The sequence below is a fragment of the Canis lupus genome, chromosome 22 (genome assembly GCF_003254725.2).
Source record: "Canis lupus dingo isolate Sandy chromosome 22, ASM325472v2, whole genome shotgun sequence".
NCBI lineage: Eukaryota > Metazoa > Chordata > Mammalia > Carnivora > Canidae > Canis > Canis lupus.
Genome location: NC_064264.1, coordinates 5,421,674 through 5,438,012, shown reverse-complemented (window position 1 = coordinate 5,438,012; position 16,339 = coordinate 5,421,674). Strand labels below are relative to the sequence as shown.

Sequence of the window (16,339 nt, the reverse complement as noted above, 5' to 3'; positions counted from 1 at the left end):
GCCCCACTCGTGCTCCTCGGGGCCGCAGTGCGGAGCCTTACCGGAGCTTGTCTGTCCCAAGGGCAGAGGGAGGATGTGGCGCCAGGCCCCTCTGCCTGCGTTTGTGGTGGCCTGGTTACCATGGGAACGGTGCCCCGGCTCCCGCGGGGGGGGGGGGGGGGCGGAGGGGGGGAGGGCTTGGGCCGGAAAATTGCCTTCTTACGTGTGCCAGGGCCCCCTGCGCCAGGTGTCCCCCAGGGGGAACCGGACCGCAGCAGGCTGGGGCCGCCCTACTGGGCCCCGGGCTGGGGAGGGCCAGCAAAGACTGGATGAAGTTTTGTTTCCTGGTGTTATTTACTTAATGCTGTGTCATTTGTATAGCTTTGTTTTCCTAATTACCAAATCGTGCAGTGGGGTTAGCTTGCCTGAATCTTGGGGCCCAGGGCTGAGCTTGGTGGGTGGCTGTTAAGATGGAAGCAGGTGTGGGGCGCTCTATGGCTTCCAGAGCTGACAACCTTTAACTCAGGTCTGCCTGTGAGCTGCAGAGTGGGTTGGGGAGTTATTCCCACGAGACACCCTGAATAGATTGACCTGGGCTGGTCCCCAGGACAAAGACCCCCACCAGCGACCTGGAGGACAGAGGATGCTCTGCTCTCTCTGGGGTACTTTTGGGGGGCCTGGGGAGGCAGCCAGCTATGCCCAGAGAACAGAGTCCATAGGAGAAAGCCAGTGAAGTTCACATGTTCTGGCCACTCTGAGTGCATTTGCTGGGAGTTGCAGAGTGGCCCAGGTAGGGCAAGGAGGCCTGGTCAGTTGTCACACAATTCAGAAGAAAAGGTCCCAGATCTTTGAAATGTCAGTAATTTTCTGTGACTTTCCCCCCCATTTTATTTTATTTTTTTATTTTTTCCCCCCCATTTTAAATAAATATTCATGTTTGTACCTGCACTTATATTTATAATTTTGAATTCTTTTTCTTGAAGAAGGTTCATCATATTGTGTAAGTTCCAGGTATCCACAAAACTGAAGAATCATGAGTACCTGTGCATACCAGGCATATTCTGGGTTTCTTCATACTGTCTCTCAGTGGGCTGTGTCAGGCTTCTGGGAAGGGGGTGGGAGTGACAGAAAAGAGGAGTCCAGTGTGAGGGCGTGGGGCACAGAGAAACTTGGTGGTTTTTGGTGTCTCAATCTCTACTTGGTGGTCCCATAGGAGATAAGAAGGTGACCAGATAATTATTTATGCCCCTCCTCTTCCCTGGTGGAGAGAGTTGGAGAAACACAGAGAGGCCAGGTTCACACCAGTATTACGAGGTGACAGCAGGAGCCTTGGTGAGTTGGGGAGAAATGTAGGAGAAACCGAAAGACAGCATGCTACCAGATGTCCAAAGAGGTCTGTGAATCTTCAGATCTCTTGAAACACAAAGGAATAATTTGAGGCTCTGTTATCACAACAGTTTTTGGTGAGGAGGACTGGCCAAAGACTACTTCCGTTAGCTACGCCCCTTAGTTATTCTCAAGGCCAGTGCCAGGGCTGGCTTGGGAGAATTTTAGAGCCCCCTGCGATGTCCATTAAGCTCACCTGAATCTAAGTAAAGCGTGTACTTGGCTTCCAAACACAGCTTCAAGGCAGTTTCCGAGCCCCCTACTCCCAACAGCCCATGGCCCCTCAGGCCACACAGGAATTTCAGGGTCCATTCCTCTGCCTGCTGGGAGCTTGGCGTCATGGTAAGGCCTTCCACAAGATGGCGCTCTTAGGTTTTGGTTTAATTTTTCAACATTGATCAATTAGGTACTTTGTCAGTATCTTAATGAATGCCTACTGTGCGCTGACGCACTGTTCCAGGAGCTGTTGGGGACGCACACTGAACGAGACAAACCAAGTCTCTGGTTCCAAGGAATTTTAAAAGACTGTGATTTTTATACTTTCAGATGTAAAACCCAGCTGTGATAGAGGTTTCCCATTTATGTTTCTGATCTGTACTTTTTTTTATTTTTATTTTTTTTTAGATTTTATTTATTTATTCATGAGAGACACACACAGAGAGAGAGAGAGGCAGAGACACAGGCAGAGGGAGAAGCAGGCTCAATGCAGGGTCGATCCCGGGTCTCCAGGATCGCGCCCTGGGCCAAAGGCAGGCGCCAAACCGCTGCGCCACCCAGGGATCCCCACAGCTCCTTTTAAAGAAAACATTTGGGTAGATCTTTCAGGTATTCTAGTGACCTGCCTCCAAGTAAGAATGAATGAGATGGACTTTGATCTGGGTGAGAATTTATCAGACTCTTTTTTTGCTTTTCATTGCAAAATGTCAGTTCCGCCACCTGTCTGCCCCAGAGAATAAGTACAATCAAAGAGCTCACTCCTCGTCAAAGGCAAATCTGAAACATAGTTGAGAGAAACAGATAGAGGTCTGTGTAAACTGCCCCTTCCTTCAGCTTCGGTAAGCTCTACCCTTGTTGTTCTTGTTCTTGTTCTTCTTGTTCTTGTTCTTGTTCTTCTTGTTCTTGTTCTTCTTGTTCTTCTTCTTGTTCTTCTTCTTCTTCTTCTTCTTCTTCTTCTTTCTCCTCCTCCTCCTCCTCCTCCTCCTCCTCCTCCTCCTCCTCCTTCTTCTTCTCCTTCCTCCTCCTTCTCCTCCTCCTTCCTCCTCCTTCTCCTCCTCCTTCCTCCCCCTCCTCCTCCTCCTTCCTCCCCCTCCTCCTCCTCCTTCCTCCCTCTCCTCCTCCTCCTTCCTCCCCCTCCTCCTCCTCCTTCCTCCTCCCCCTCCTCCTCCTCCTCCTTCCTCCCTCTCCTCCTCCTCCTTCCTCCCCCTCCTCCTCCTCCTTCCTCCTCCCCCTCCTCCTCCTCCTCCTTCCTCCTCCCCCCTCCTCCTCCTTCCTCCTCCCCCCCCTCCTCCTCCCCCTCCTCCTCCTCCTTCCTCCTCCCCCTCCTCCTCCTCCTTCCTCCTCCCCCTCCTCCTCCTTCCTCCTCCCCCCTCCTCCTCCTCCTTCCTCCTCCCCCTCCTCCTCCTCCCTCCTCCCCCTCCTCCTCCTCCTTCCTCCTCCCCCTCCTCCTCCTCCTTCTTCCTCCCCCCTCCTCCCCCTCCTCCTCCCCCCTCCTCCCCCTCCTCCTTTCTTCTTTCTTCTTTCTTCTTCTTCTTCTTCTTTCTTTCTTCTTTCTTCTTCTTCTTCTTCTTCTTCTTCTTCTTTTTTTTTTTTTTTTCCCTACCCTTGTTCTAAGTTAGATTCCCAAAGGCAACATGTTTAGGACATTTACTGTATGAATTTGGCTGTTTCCAGAAATACCTTCACTTAGCTGTGATTGAAGAGTATAATCTTGATTTTTATCTCAGACTAAAGAAAATGGTCATGGGCAGCCCAGGTGGCTCAGCAGTTAGTTTAGTGCTGCCTTCAGCCCAGGGCCTGATCCTGGAGACCCAGGATCGAGTCCCATGTCGGGCTCCCTGCATGGAGCCTGCTTCTCCCTCTGCCTGTGTCTCTGCCTCTCTCTCTCTCTCTGTGTCTCTGATGAATAAATAAAATCTTTAAAAAAAAAAGAAAGAAAATGGTCATAAGACAAATGTTTGTATTTTGACAAAAAACAATTATTAAAAGACCTTGTTCACTTTACCATTCTCTATCCTTTTATGTGAGGATTTATGAGAACTCCAGACTCCTATCTGACCACCTGACTTGACATTTCTACCTGGGTGTCCAGTAGGCACATCTTATTTGACATAGCCCGAAGCAACTCCTGATCTTCTTCTACCATCTGCTCTTCTCACAGTCTTCTCAGGAAACAGCAACTCCACTGCTCAGGCCAAGCATCTTAGAACCTTCTTGGCCTCTCTCTCTCTCTCTCTCTCTTCTCACATGTAACCAGTTATCAACTTCTGTTGCCTTTACCTTTAACATACCCAGAATCTGGCGATTTCTCACTGCCATCTCTTGCCTGGAAAATTTCAAATGCTTTCACTGGTCTCTCTACTTCTATATGTTGTTCCTCTACATCTATACTTGTTATAGCATCCAGAATGATCCTTTGAAATATGTCAGATTGTGACCCTTCTCTGCTCAAAATCATCCCATGATTTTCTGTCTTATTGGAAGGAAAAATCCAAGATCTCCACTTCCTGCTCCCCCCACCTTCCCATCTGTGGCTTGATGTCCTCATAATCTGCTTCTGATTCATCTCATAGGAGCCACACTGGTCTCCTGTGCTCCCAATTTGAGGCCTCTGTCTTGAAGACTACTCCCTGATAGCTGCATGATCCCTCTTTCTTCCCCTCACATTCCTCCTTGGATGTTACCTTCTTAGGGGTGGGGAGTTTCCTTACCACCCTATTAAAACTGCACCTCTCTGAGCTCTCTTTATTCTCTGTTCCAGGTTCATTTTTCTCTATAGCACTTACTACTGTCTGACCCACTGTATATCTTATTTATTGCTTTACTGGAATGGAAGCTCCCTGAGGGCAGATATTTTTGTCTGTTTGCTCTGTTTTATTCACTTCTGGATCTCACTACCTAGGACATGGCCTGGGACAGAGTAAGTATTCAATAAATATTGAATGAATGATTAAATTCTATGAGAATTAGTGTCAGAAGAAAAAGCATCTTTTTTTGGTCAAAGTTGTACTTCCTTAGGCAAGTGATTGATGTTACACATTGTAATTTACTTTTTGGTTTTACTACTGGGAAGCTCAAAGTCAAACATAGAGAAAATTATTAGTACTGTTTCCCCCATGGTCTCTGACACGGTAACTTCCCCTCCGTGTGTTTTTCATTGCCTTCACTTTTAACTTTTATTTGAACAACTTTGTGTATCTCTATGCCTTCGGGTAGTGTTCACAGAACTCTAGGCTTCCGTGAAATATTTGCCAAGTGAATGCATTGTATACTATTTTAATCCTTTTTGGAAGTAATGGGATATGAATAATAAATTACTCATGATCTCCCAGTATGACTGTAATGAGTTAGAGAGAAATAGGTGATGAGGAGGAGAGGTGGAGGGAAGAGAGGCTGGCAGGGGAAGAAGCACTGCCTGTGTTGCCTGGCCAGCATGAGCACATGATGTGTCCTCTGCACCAGGACCCACTGTCAGTGAGAGGGGAGAGATGAATAATTTTGCCAGGACAATAGGCTCAACAGGGACTGTCTGAGCAAACAAGGACAAATGGCCACTTTAGCAATGGTTAATATTTATTAAATAGTAAATAATTTAGGTTCAAGTTGAGAGAAATGAGCATAAGGAAATCAATTCCTTTGCCAGGATCCACAAAAGCTCCTGGAAGTGCCACCAGCACCAAATGAAGACATGTTCCTGTGTGTTAGGAAAGGGTTAAATAAGCAGGTTGACTTTTGTTGCTACTTCTCAACATTGGCTTTGGCAGAGCAGTTTGAAACCCTGGAAAGGAGGAAGCAGCGAATACATTAGGATGAAGTGGGAGCTAACCAGACAATACCAAATAGAGTAACTTCCAGGATCCCAGAGAAATCCTGCTGCTGTCCACTTACACCTGAAGCAGGGACAAAGGTGAATGGGCCTCTCGTGAGCCTGGTGGGGAGTCCCCTGCCTTCTGTCCTCTCTTCATCCCCAAAGCTGGGCTTTCTGTCCTCTCCGACTCCCAGCTCCCAAGATCAGTTATTCAAAGGCCAATTCCTTGGGTTGCTAGTGGCAATAAGAGCTCCCAGAGCCTAATTGAAGTTTTTGAAGATAGCGTCTATTATTTCTAGCATCTGCCTGTCATCCTACCATGGAGTCAAGTGAAGGTAGCCTGCTCATAAGCTTTTCACAAACCCATGCCAGTGATTTCTCTTTGCCTGCATTTTAACAGCTTTCTAGATACTACAGTTTGACAGAACACTTGACAATTGCCAAGGACTACTGTCCTTTAGAAAGCTGGGCACCACCTTTATCTCCTTTTAGAATCCAGGCTCTGGGGCTTTTGTTTTAACCCTCACCAAGGTCTTCACTCAATACCATACATTACATTCTGTTTAGTGGTAGGTAATTGTTTTTGCTTCTTACTCTCCTTTAGATTTCTACCTTCTCATTCTACGAGTAACTTGGCCTGACTGTTGAAACTCAGAGAACTTTTTTTTTTTCTAAAGGACAACAGGGGTGCAAAAATATTTTTAAAATCCTGCTTCTTCATGTACAATCAGCTTTTCCTCTCCTGTAGGTTATTTTTCTCTTGTACTTTCTCTATGTAAAGAATGGAAGAACAACCTCCAGGTTGAACAGCTCTGGTAGGCATCTTCTTATATATTCTAGCCATACCAAGTGTACCCCGGGGGAACACAGGTCAGGGGGAAGATCTCCAGGCCTGGAAATACAGGAAGAATAGACAAAGCAGCACATTGCTAACTTGGCTCTATTGTACAGAGCCCTTAACCACATTTGAGGGTGTCACAAGAAAGAAGTCATTGCTGAGGAATAGGTAAAAATGGGAAAAAAAAGAAAAAGAAATGAAACACCATATGAGACTCTCTTCCTATGGCCTATATTTGCTTGTATAACTGATCTAATTGTACTGTAGATGGTGGCCCATTTGGGAAATTTTTCTCCAGGTTGTGTTATATCCCACCTAGGAAACTTTAAAAAACTGGAAGGTAAAGAGATCTCTTCTGAACTCCTTTACCTTCTTTCTATTCTAGCAGGGTGACCAGCTTGCACTTAGGATACTCCTAAGTTGTGTGTGCCTCTTCAGGGAGGCAACAACATGTGTTCCTGGTAGACTGTGGAGACGGAGCCTTAGTCAAATACCCTACTGTGGGTGTCAGTGACCCAGAGCCCCTTGAATAGGACAGACAGATGTCAACTTGAAGAACACTAGTTCTCTGTAGACCTGCTTATGGGGTGCCAAGCTTGGCCATTGGTCGCAGTCTACCAGCTCTCCTCTGCCACGCTGGATGGACCAAGCCCCTTCTAAGATATGTATGAACCATGGTTGCCAAGGAAAATCCTGAGCTGCCCTACTGCTGGATGGCAGTTGGTAATAAGACTTCCTCATAGTTCTCTTTGGGAAAAATCTCCCTGGAAACTGCTAGGAGAAGCCTCTCCTTGCTGCACCTGTTTGCTGCAGGGCTTCTGGTTCTCTATAGTGATTTGGGGTGGGAGTAGACTTCATACCATCTGCATTATCAACACAACTGATGTAAAGTATCCAGAGATTGAGAGAATTTTTCAAGATTTCCTTCCCTGACAAAGCAGAGAAAATATTAAGGATCAAGAAATATTTGTACTTGAAAGCAAGCTTTGCTATAAGAAAAGGACAAGGTGCGTTTCCTGTAAAACTGTATACTCACTTTTGATCCAGAGTCAAGGAGATCTTTAGATGTAAAGATCATCTTCTTATATTTTGTGCTATCATTGGATATAAGTCTGTTGAGTCTAAGGCAGAGCTCTGTTAAATTGAGGACAGGCCTCTGCTGGTTGCAAGCATGGATCTGAGGTTTGGTCTTCTCAAGGGAGGGATAAATGGAAGGCCCAGTGGGACCCATCTGCTCCATTTGTCTCTGTGCACACCTGGTTCACCTGGGTAAGTAGTGAACCACGGGTAAAACAAAGAGTCTTTGAATTACCTCAAAATGTGAACAATTTTTATAACTTGTTTTAGGGGATGATGAACTCATCAAGGTGAGAAACTTGCCTGCTTTGAGAGAACTGGGCTGTGATTGGGTGCTGTGTTCCAGTGATTTATAGTCCATTTTAATGCAGTTGGGATTGGGAGCGAAGGTCAGAGTGGGTCTTTTAGCAGATGTATGAGAGTGGATTTTAGATATAAATTATGCAACACTTGAAGTTCAACACAGATACAAATTGAGCAGCTCTTTCATGGTGTTTGGGGAGTCATGACAGATTTGTGGTCTGCTTATGAATGGGAGGAGGTCATCCTTCAGTTATGAAAGTATTTTTCACATTAGGATACCCATAATTAATTAGGGGTTCATGTGGTGAGGTCATGAATGGAAATGCTTGGTGTTTTGACCCCCTAAATCTGTGTTCCTGCCCACAAGGCCTCAATGATAGATTTCTTTCATAGTTCACAAAGGAATTATGAGATCTTGTCTCATGGTACAGCAGGGAACATTTTCAGGGCACCATTAAGTCGGAGCTTGTTCAGGTTCCAGCTGGGAAGCTGATTTTTCATAAGACAAATCATACAGTATGTTTTATTTCAGTCTAAGATGTAACTTTGAGACTCCCTAATGATGATTTTACTTTCTAAATATTTTTATTTTATTTTTTTAAGATTTATTTATTCATGAGAGACACACAGAGAGAGGCAGAGACATAGGCAGAAGGAGAAGCAGGCTCCCTACAGTGAGCCCGATGTGGGACCCGATCCCAGAACTCCTGGATCACTCCCTGAGCCAAAGGCAGATGCTCAACTGCTGAGCCAACCAGGCATCTCTACTTTCTAAATATTTTTGATAGCATTGGTTTACTTTTGGGGCACCTGAGTGACTCAGTCGGTTAAGCCTCTGCCTTCAGCTCATGTCATGATCCCAAGGTCCTGGGATTGAGCTCCCTATAGGGCTCTGTGCTCATGGGGGGAGCCTGTTTCTCCTTCTTTCTTGCTCCCCCTGCTTGTAGTCTATCTGTGTCAAATAAAATCTTTTAAAAATTGGTTTACTTTTACATTAGAGGGTAAAAAAGAGTTCTTAAACAGCTTAGACTTAGTCAAACTAGTCAAATAAAGGGAAACTTGAAGCTATATAGCAGCCAGAAATAGTTTACCTTTCAGTTTAACTGATCCACATCTCCTTATGATGGTAGCATGTGTGCTTGAAGCTTTGCGTTGAGTTTTCGCTGAAATACTCAAGGAAGCCTCAGGAGCCACGCTTGTTATTTTTGCATGAGGTATTTGATGCTGAACATATATACTCTCAGTGTTGGGCTCCTGAGAAAGCTTAGCTTTATTTCGAAGCCCCAGGGGCTGGCTCTCTACATCTCATTAAGAAACCACCACAGAGGACTCTGTCGACACTTGCTTTCAGCTCCAAGCCCGTTAGATCCGGTGCTGTCACATCTTAGAGAATTTTTATTTCTAGGTCTCTGAGTGGGAGTGCCCACCAGTTCTGTTCATTTGTTCCTGAAATGTGAGATGTTGTACTTAAGTGTTCTAGAGTGGACTAATAAATAGAAGGGCACGATTACCTAGTAATACTAACTTTTGTGATTTTTTTGGAGTCTGCTATGAAGGTTTGCAAGTTCAGTGTGATCTAAAGCTTTTAAATCAAAATCATATCTTCTATGTGGTTGTCCATGTAGTCTTTCAGGAAATGCTGCAGAATGGTTTTCCTCCCCATCAGAGGATTTTCTCTTTCCTATCTGTAGCCCACCCCTTACCCTGCCTCTTCCTTTTCTTGTCTCCTTATTCTTCTTCATTGGCTTCACAGTTCTTTTGAGCACTTTATCCTGTCTCTTCTATACAATAGAAATGGGCCATCTACTTATGCATATTCCATTCTCAACTTTGCTGAACTGCTAACTGAATGCAAGACACTGTTTACCTCTAAATTTCGGGTGCAAGCCACAATTAGGTTTTCCGTTACTTTCAGCCAAAGGCATTCTTGACTTAATTGAAAGGTACCTAAAAATGGTGAAGATCAGTTGTTCAAAACACAAGCACAAATATTAGTATGAATAATAAAACACAAAACAATTTATATTAAATCAAGCAAGAACTGCATGGGGATGTCTGCCCCTCCTGTTATTATTCAACAATTTTCTTGAAGGCTTTTGGGAATCCCAGAAGACCAATTAAAACAACAACAACAACAACAACAACAGCAACAACAACAACAACAACACATACTGCAAGACAAAAACAGTAAAACTAATGCAATAAATGAAGTCCTGAAAATTAACTTGCAGAGTCATATTTTTGTATTTTGCATTTTGTACACTGTGAAGTTGTTTTTTTTTTTGAGTTAAGTGAGATCAGTTATATAACCAGCTAGGAATTTGAGGGGTTAAGTTGTGCTCTCTAATTATTTCTTAAGTTGTAGTTTGGTGCGACTTTATAGAACTTCTATATTTCAGCTTAAGTATCTGTGGGCTGGACTTTCCAGGATATTGGCAATTATCCAGAAATTTCTCAGATATTTGGTTCCTGCTTCATTGGGTAAATTGGTCCAATAGAATAATGGGGTTATGGGTACCCACCATTCACCTTCCTTCCTTATCCTCCCTCATCCTAGATAAAAAGTTATCTTCCTCCTATTTGAGCTTGATTGTTTATTGTCTTACAGTAGAATTTGCATTATTAAAGACTCTATATATGGCCATATATATATATATATATATATATATATATATATATATTAAAGACTATATATATTAAATATTTTATTTATTAGTATGGGGAGGGGCAGGAGGGTGCAGGAGAGAGATCCTCAAGCAGACTCCCCTGAACACAGAACCTGATGCAGGGCTTGATCCCAGGACCCTGAGATCAGGACCTGAACCGATACTTAACCAACTGAGCCATCCAGATGCCCCTATTACAGACTATATTGTTATTTATTATTATTATTATTTTGTATTTTAAAGATTTTGTTTATTCATGAGAGACAGAGAGGCAGAGACACAGGCAGAGGGAGAAGCAGGCTCCATGCAGGGAGCCTGATGTGGGATTGGATCCCAGGACTCCAGGATTACATCCTGGGCTGAAGGCAGGCGCCAAACCACTGAGCCACCCAGGGATCCCTATATTGTTATTTTTATAATCAATCTAAACAATGAGGAAAAAGAGAGAAAGCTTTTTTGCATAGGAGGTGATTATTTTCTCTGAAGATCTACCAGAATAATTTGTTAAAGTGTTCAGATACCAACTAAATGTACAAAGTCAATAATTCTTCGCCATTTTAACAATACCTGGTTAAGGCCTGGGTATTAACATTATTAGCAGTAGTTACAAAATTTGTAACATGCCAATGAAAAAAATATAAGATAGAAAGTATAAAAAATGTTACTTGAACAAATGAAAAGTCATATATTCTTGGAAGGGAAGACACGATTATTTTAAAATGTCAGTTCCCCCAATTAATATAAATATAATACAGTTTCAGTTAGAAATCCAGCAGTGTTGTGTTTATGTGTTTGCTTGATTTTGAATTGGATAACGTGATCCTAAAATTTATTTGGAAGAAAAGTTGTATCTGAGGTCGCTAAAAAATATGAAGATAATGATAAGATGGTCTTTCCCATACTGGATTTCAGAACATACTCTAAAGCCAAGAAAGCCAACTTGATATAATGACAAAGAGAAACTAGCATAGAATAGAGAATCCAAAAATGGATTCTACTCAGAGGGAAGAGCTTGATTTATTTGATCAAAGATGTTGGCCCACCTAGTTCTCTATTTGGAAGAAAATCAGTTTGGTTCCCTAGCTCTTATCATAGTCTAGAATATAATTCTGAATGGATTAAAAAGTTAATATAAAAAGAGAACAAAGGGACACCTGGGTGGATCAATCAGTTAAGCATTTGACTCTTGATTTCATCTCAGGTCATGATCTCAGGGTCATGGCATCAAGCTTTGTGTTGAGCTCCACACTACACTAAGTGGGGAGCCTGCTTAAGATTTTCTTTCCTTCTCTCTCTGCCCCTCCTCCTACTCATGCACATGTGCACTCATGAGCATGTGCTTTCTCTCTCTCTAGGAAAAAACAGAACAATAACAATTACAAAAAAAAAAAAAATCTGGGAAAATACAGATACAGTCCAGGATTTGGAGAAATGCTCGTAACAAAGATTGATAATCCAGGATCTTTAAAAGAAAAAAAAATGTTTGACTATATAATCTAGAGAATACATAGATTAAAAGTGCCTTTGATAGACAATGTATTGAAATCTCTATATACAGTGATCTCCTACAAGTTTGACAAAACCATAAAACAAGACAAAAAAACTTAGAAGAAAAATGAATAAAACGATATGAGTAGAAGCTATGGATGCAAGCACAGGTTTGTATGTACATTGGGCTTGCTCTCTTGGAATGCTGCCATCATATATAGAAATCTGGACCCATGTTACCAAGCTGATTGCCAGAACCAGCTGCCAACATGGGGATGAAGCTGTTTGAATGATTTAGCTGCTAAGTGGTTGTATTCACAAGAGTGACCCTAAGTGAGACTGGCAGTTGAACTGTCAGGCTGAGCCCTGCCCACATTGCTAACTTATAGAATCACAAGGAAATAAATGGTTGCTCTTTTTTTTTTTTAATGGTTGCTCTTTTAAGGCAGACGTTGGCAAAACATTTTTTAAAGGGTCAGATGGTCCAAAATTTAGCCTTGTGGGCTATAGGATCTCTATCACAATTACTTACTTCTTTTTAAAAAATTATTTATTTATTTATTTATTTTATTTTTTCAATTACTTACTTACTTGTGTTGTGGGATGAGAGTAGCCATAGACAGGAGGGAAGTGAATGGGCATGGCTGTGCTGCCATAAAACTTTTATTTGCAAAGACAGGTGTTTGGCCTACTGGCTGTAGTTTGGTAACCCATGCTAAACTAGTCAGTTGTGCGGTAATCACTAACTGGAACAGAGTAATTAGAGCGGCAATCACTAACTTGTCCATGATGGTCAAGTGAAAATGCCAAATTGCAGAATCATGTGTAGAACGCGATTTTTTAATTTTGGCAAAAAACTCAAAAGCTAGAAAATGTCTGGTATATGTGCATGTCTTCATGAATACATGTGCATGAGTGCAGAGAATACACTGGACTCTGGATTCCCCAGAGTGATGGATTATTTATTGGATTTAGTAGGCTTGATGGAGGAGGGGTGTGTGGAGATTAATATTGTTTTCATACAGTTTTATGTCATTTCATGCATTATAATGAGCATGTGACTTCTGAACTTTGAAAAAAAAATCAGGACAAAATAAAGAATAATTAAAGGCCTCGAAATTTCTGTTGCATTCAATTGAAGGCCACGTAAAGCCAGTGATGCTGTGCAAAGGTGCCGCTGGCTCCATCTGCGGTTATCACTAGAGGGTGCTGGGCATTTGCCAGTTGGCAGAAATGAAGTGGTTGGTGGTGGTGGTAGGAAGACTGCCTGCTGAGCAAGAGAGGTGAATTTTCTGTTTGAATTGTTTTTGTGGGCTTGGATTTTTTGAAGGCAGAAGCTTGAAAGCCATGGTCATTGCCTAGTGGACTAAAGATCTAAGGATTTATTGAATTTGTCAGCTAAGATTGTTCTGACTCTTTGGATGGAGCCTCTGCTGTTAGCCCGTTGCTGTCCTTAGGGCCTTGCCCACCATGACCCCTGGGCCTCCTGATGAGCTCTTGCAACCGCTATTCATGAACTGTGGGAACCTCTGCTACAATTGTGAGAAACTGTCCTTATTGGAATGTTAAATTTCTTCTTTTCCCTGCAGAAAACCTCTCTTGATCGATCATTCCATTTGTTGTGAGAAGGAAATTATTTACAAGAAAAGATCACCGAATAGCATAGCAATTAAAAAAGTGCTTAGTAGCCTCTGCCAGCAGTTCCTTGCCTGGTCAGTGAGTCCACTGATGGTGAATGTGGGATCAGCCCAGATAGTGTGTACTGGCGAATCCTCTGGCCCTTTGATACTCAGCCATCCCCTCACAAAACCTGGTAAAACCAATGTAAAAAATTGTTTCAGGCCCAAACAACTGAGAATTTGAACATATGCAAAAAATGTGACCAATATGAATGGATGGAAGAGTTTTTTTCCTGTGGGGGTAGTTAAGAAAAATTTTTTGCCAATTCTTATAGTAAGTTACCTAAATACATGTGATACATATAAATATATATGTATATATAGTGCACAGGCATGTATGTATATGTACACACATATGTATCACATATATGCCATAGCACACACAGCTGAGACTTGTCATGCACAATGTTTCAGCTTTTTCAAAGTAGTTTGGTATCTGTTATCTCATTTGAATCAGCATATAGACTTACTGATAACTAAAGCCAAACTTTGGTTTAAGTTTATATGTGAAAATAATTTCACCAATTTTTTTTAAAAATTTTTTTAATTAATTAATTTATTTATGATAGTCATCAGAGAGCGAGAGAGAGAGAGAGAGAGAGAGGCAGAGACACAGGCAGAGGGAGAAGCAGGCTCCATGCACTGGGAGCCCGATGTGGGATTCGATCCCGGGTCTCCAGGATCGCGCCCTGGGCCAAAGGCAGGCGCTAAACCGCTGCGCCACCCAGGGATCCCCTAATTTCACCAATTGATGTCATGTTGTGATAGTAAATTTTGAAGAAGTTAATTTAGTCTCCGATTCCTGATTCCTAGATTTCTCAGTGGCCTGGCAAGGAGGGACAGAAGGGCATATGTCCCCAGATGCCAGGCTGTGGAGGTACAACAGAGGTGCTGGTTTTGCAAATGCCTGAGTGGCAGCCACGGCAGTAGGGAGGAAGGCATCAACCTTCCTTATGTCCCCTGTGACCTGAACTGAGAGTAAGAAGCAGGAATAAAATCCACGGAGGGAACTGAAACTATCAAATGCAGTCACATTTTGAGGACATGGAGGGCTCCCTTTGAGGATTTACCTATTTGTAGTTTTTGATTTCAAAAGATAGATAGATAGATTGATTGATTGATTTAGAGAGGTCACAGTGGGGAGTGGCAGAGGGAGAGGGAGAGAGAATCTCAAGCAGACTCCACACCCAGCAAGGAGTCCAATGTAGGTCTCAATCTCACGACTCTGAGATCATGACCTGAGCTGAAATCACGAGTCAGATGCTCAAGTGACTGGGCCACCGAGACCTCCCTAGTTTTTGATTTTAAAGAAAAGAAAAAGAATACCACCACAAGCCAAAAGGATTTGACACAACTAAACCAAGTTCTGAGAATTGGTTTGGAAAAATTATCCCATCATGAGGCAGGGGTTTGAAATAAATGGCCTTAAGCCCCTTCCCCTGGTTTCTTTAATGGTGGGTTTACATGACCTTACATGACCATGTCAACAGGGCACACAGTTTACCCGATGTCAGCCAAGCACCAGAACGCCCTGTTTCTGTGGGGGTGCCTTGGTACTGCGTCTACCCTAACCTGCAGCTTGCCTGTAAGACTGGCTTATATACTTCCTCGGTGATCCAGGAGGAACTTCACTTCTGGAAATTTGGAATGGAGGTACATTAGGGTATAACCTCCTCTTCATTGCTTTGTTAGGACAGGTGACAAAAACAGCAAGGCTGGGAGAAATAGTCCTTGGTGTGGGAGCATGTGTACAATTGTGTTGTACAGGGGGTAGTAGAAAGGGAGGGAGAAGGGTGCTCATTTGGGACAAGAAGATGGGTTTTCAAGGGTACTTGGCTTGTCCTTTGGCCTTCACTCCCCTTGGCCTGCGTTTGATGTGGGACAGCCTGAGAGAGGGCAGAAAGGATGTTGTGATGAGCCCCTCAGACTTCCTATTGTGTGCATCTCCTACAGAACCTCAGTGTAGCTGTCTGCCTCCATATATTGCTGGCTCCAGGGAGTCAGTGACAGGAGGGGAGGCCTGTATTTCCATGCGGGAGGAGTGCAGTGTAGACACGAGGAGCCAGGAGTGTGGAGCCAGACTCTCACTCACTGCATGACACTGGGCAAGTCATTTACGATGTTTCTGCTTCTTCCTCCGTTAACAGGAGGCCAGTGGGGTGTTCCTAGGATTAGTATGGTGATTCAGTGCTATCTTCATATGAAGTAGAATGTCATAATCTACATATTTAATAAATCACTTTATATACATTGCTTCTCACCATGCATTTATTGAACTCCTTTTGGGCACGTAGAGTTGGATCAGGGCTAATAGCCACCTCCCAAGAGTTCATGACCAGTGGTTCCAGGTTTTTTTCTCTCCTTCCCTCCCCTCCCCCCTCCCCCCTTCCCCTCCCTTCCCTCCCCTCTCTGTTTTCTTTCAGAGAAGAAAGCAGGAGCAAGGGGGCAGCATGGGTGCAAAGGTAGAAGCAGACTCCCTACTGAGCAGAGAGGCTGATGTGGACTTGATCCTAGGACCCTGAAATCATGACCTGAGCTGAAGGCAGATGCTTAACCAACTGAGCCACCGAGGCGCCCTGGTTCCAGTTTTTCTTGCAGTATCTGGGAGAGCATTCGTTGGCGGTGGGCTCCCAATTTAAGTAATTGGCTGCACTGAAATAAACCTGATCATCTGGGACAAGAAGGCGCAGTCCCTGAGGACAGGCCAGGGGACAGAAGCAACTAAGAACAGTGCCTCGTTAGCCAAATGCTGCTCTAGAGGGGCCTTCAATCACCGAGCCAGTTCTCTTTGTTAGTGAGCCTTGTACTTTCACGTGAAGGTGCCGCTCGTCCATTAACATTTATTCCGCCATTATCCCGTCATAGAGCCCTGATGACAGTTCTTCATTAGTCCCCCGAG

General features: G+C 43.5%; 2 protein-coding genes across 7 annotated transcripts in view; one reads left to right on the top strand and one right to left on the bottom strand.

Annotated features, from left to right (window-relative positions):
- ERICH6B (glutamate rich 6B) overlaps positions 1 to 122 on the bottom strand; it is a 56,167-nt gene extending 56,045 nt beyond the window's left edge. For both annotated transcript variants that reach the window (XM_025478257.2, XM_025478262.2), the window contains exon 1: positions 42 to 122. The gene's annotated coding sequence lies outside the window, so the exon portion shown is untranslated. The remainder of the gene's footprint in view (positions 1 to 41) is intronic.
- The window catches only part of CBY2 (chibby family member 2), a 102,891-nt gene that overhangs the window by 57,447 nt on the left and 29,105 nt on the right, over positions 1 to 16,339 (top strand). The gene's annotated exons all lie outside the window — the stretch shown is intronic.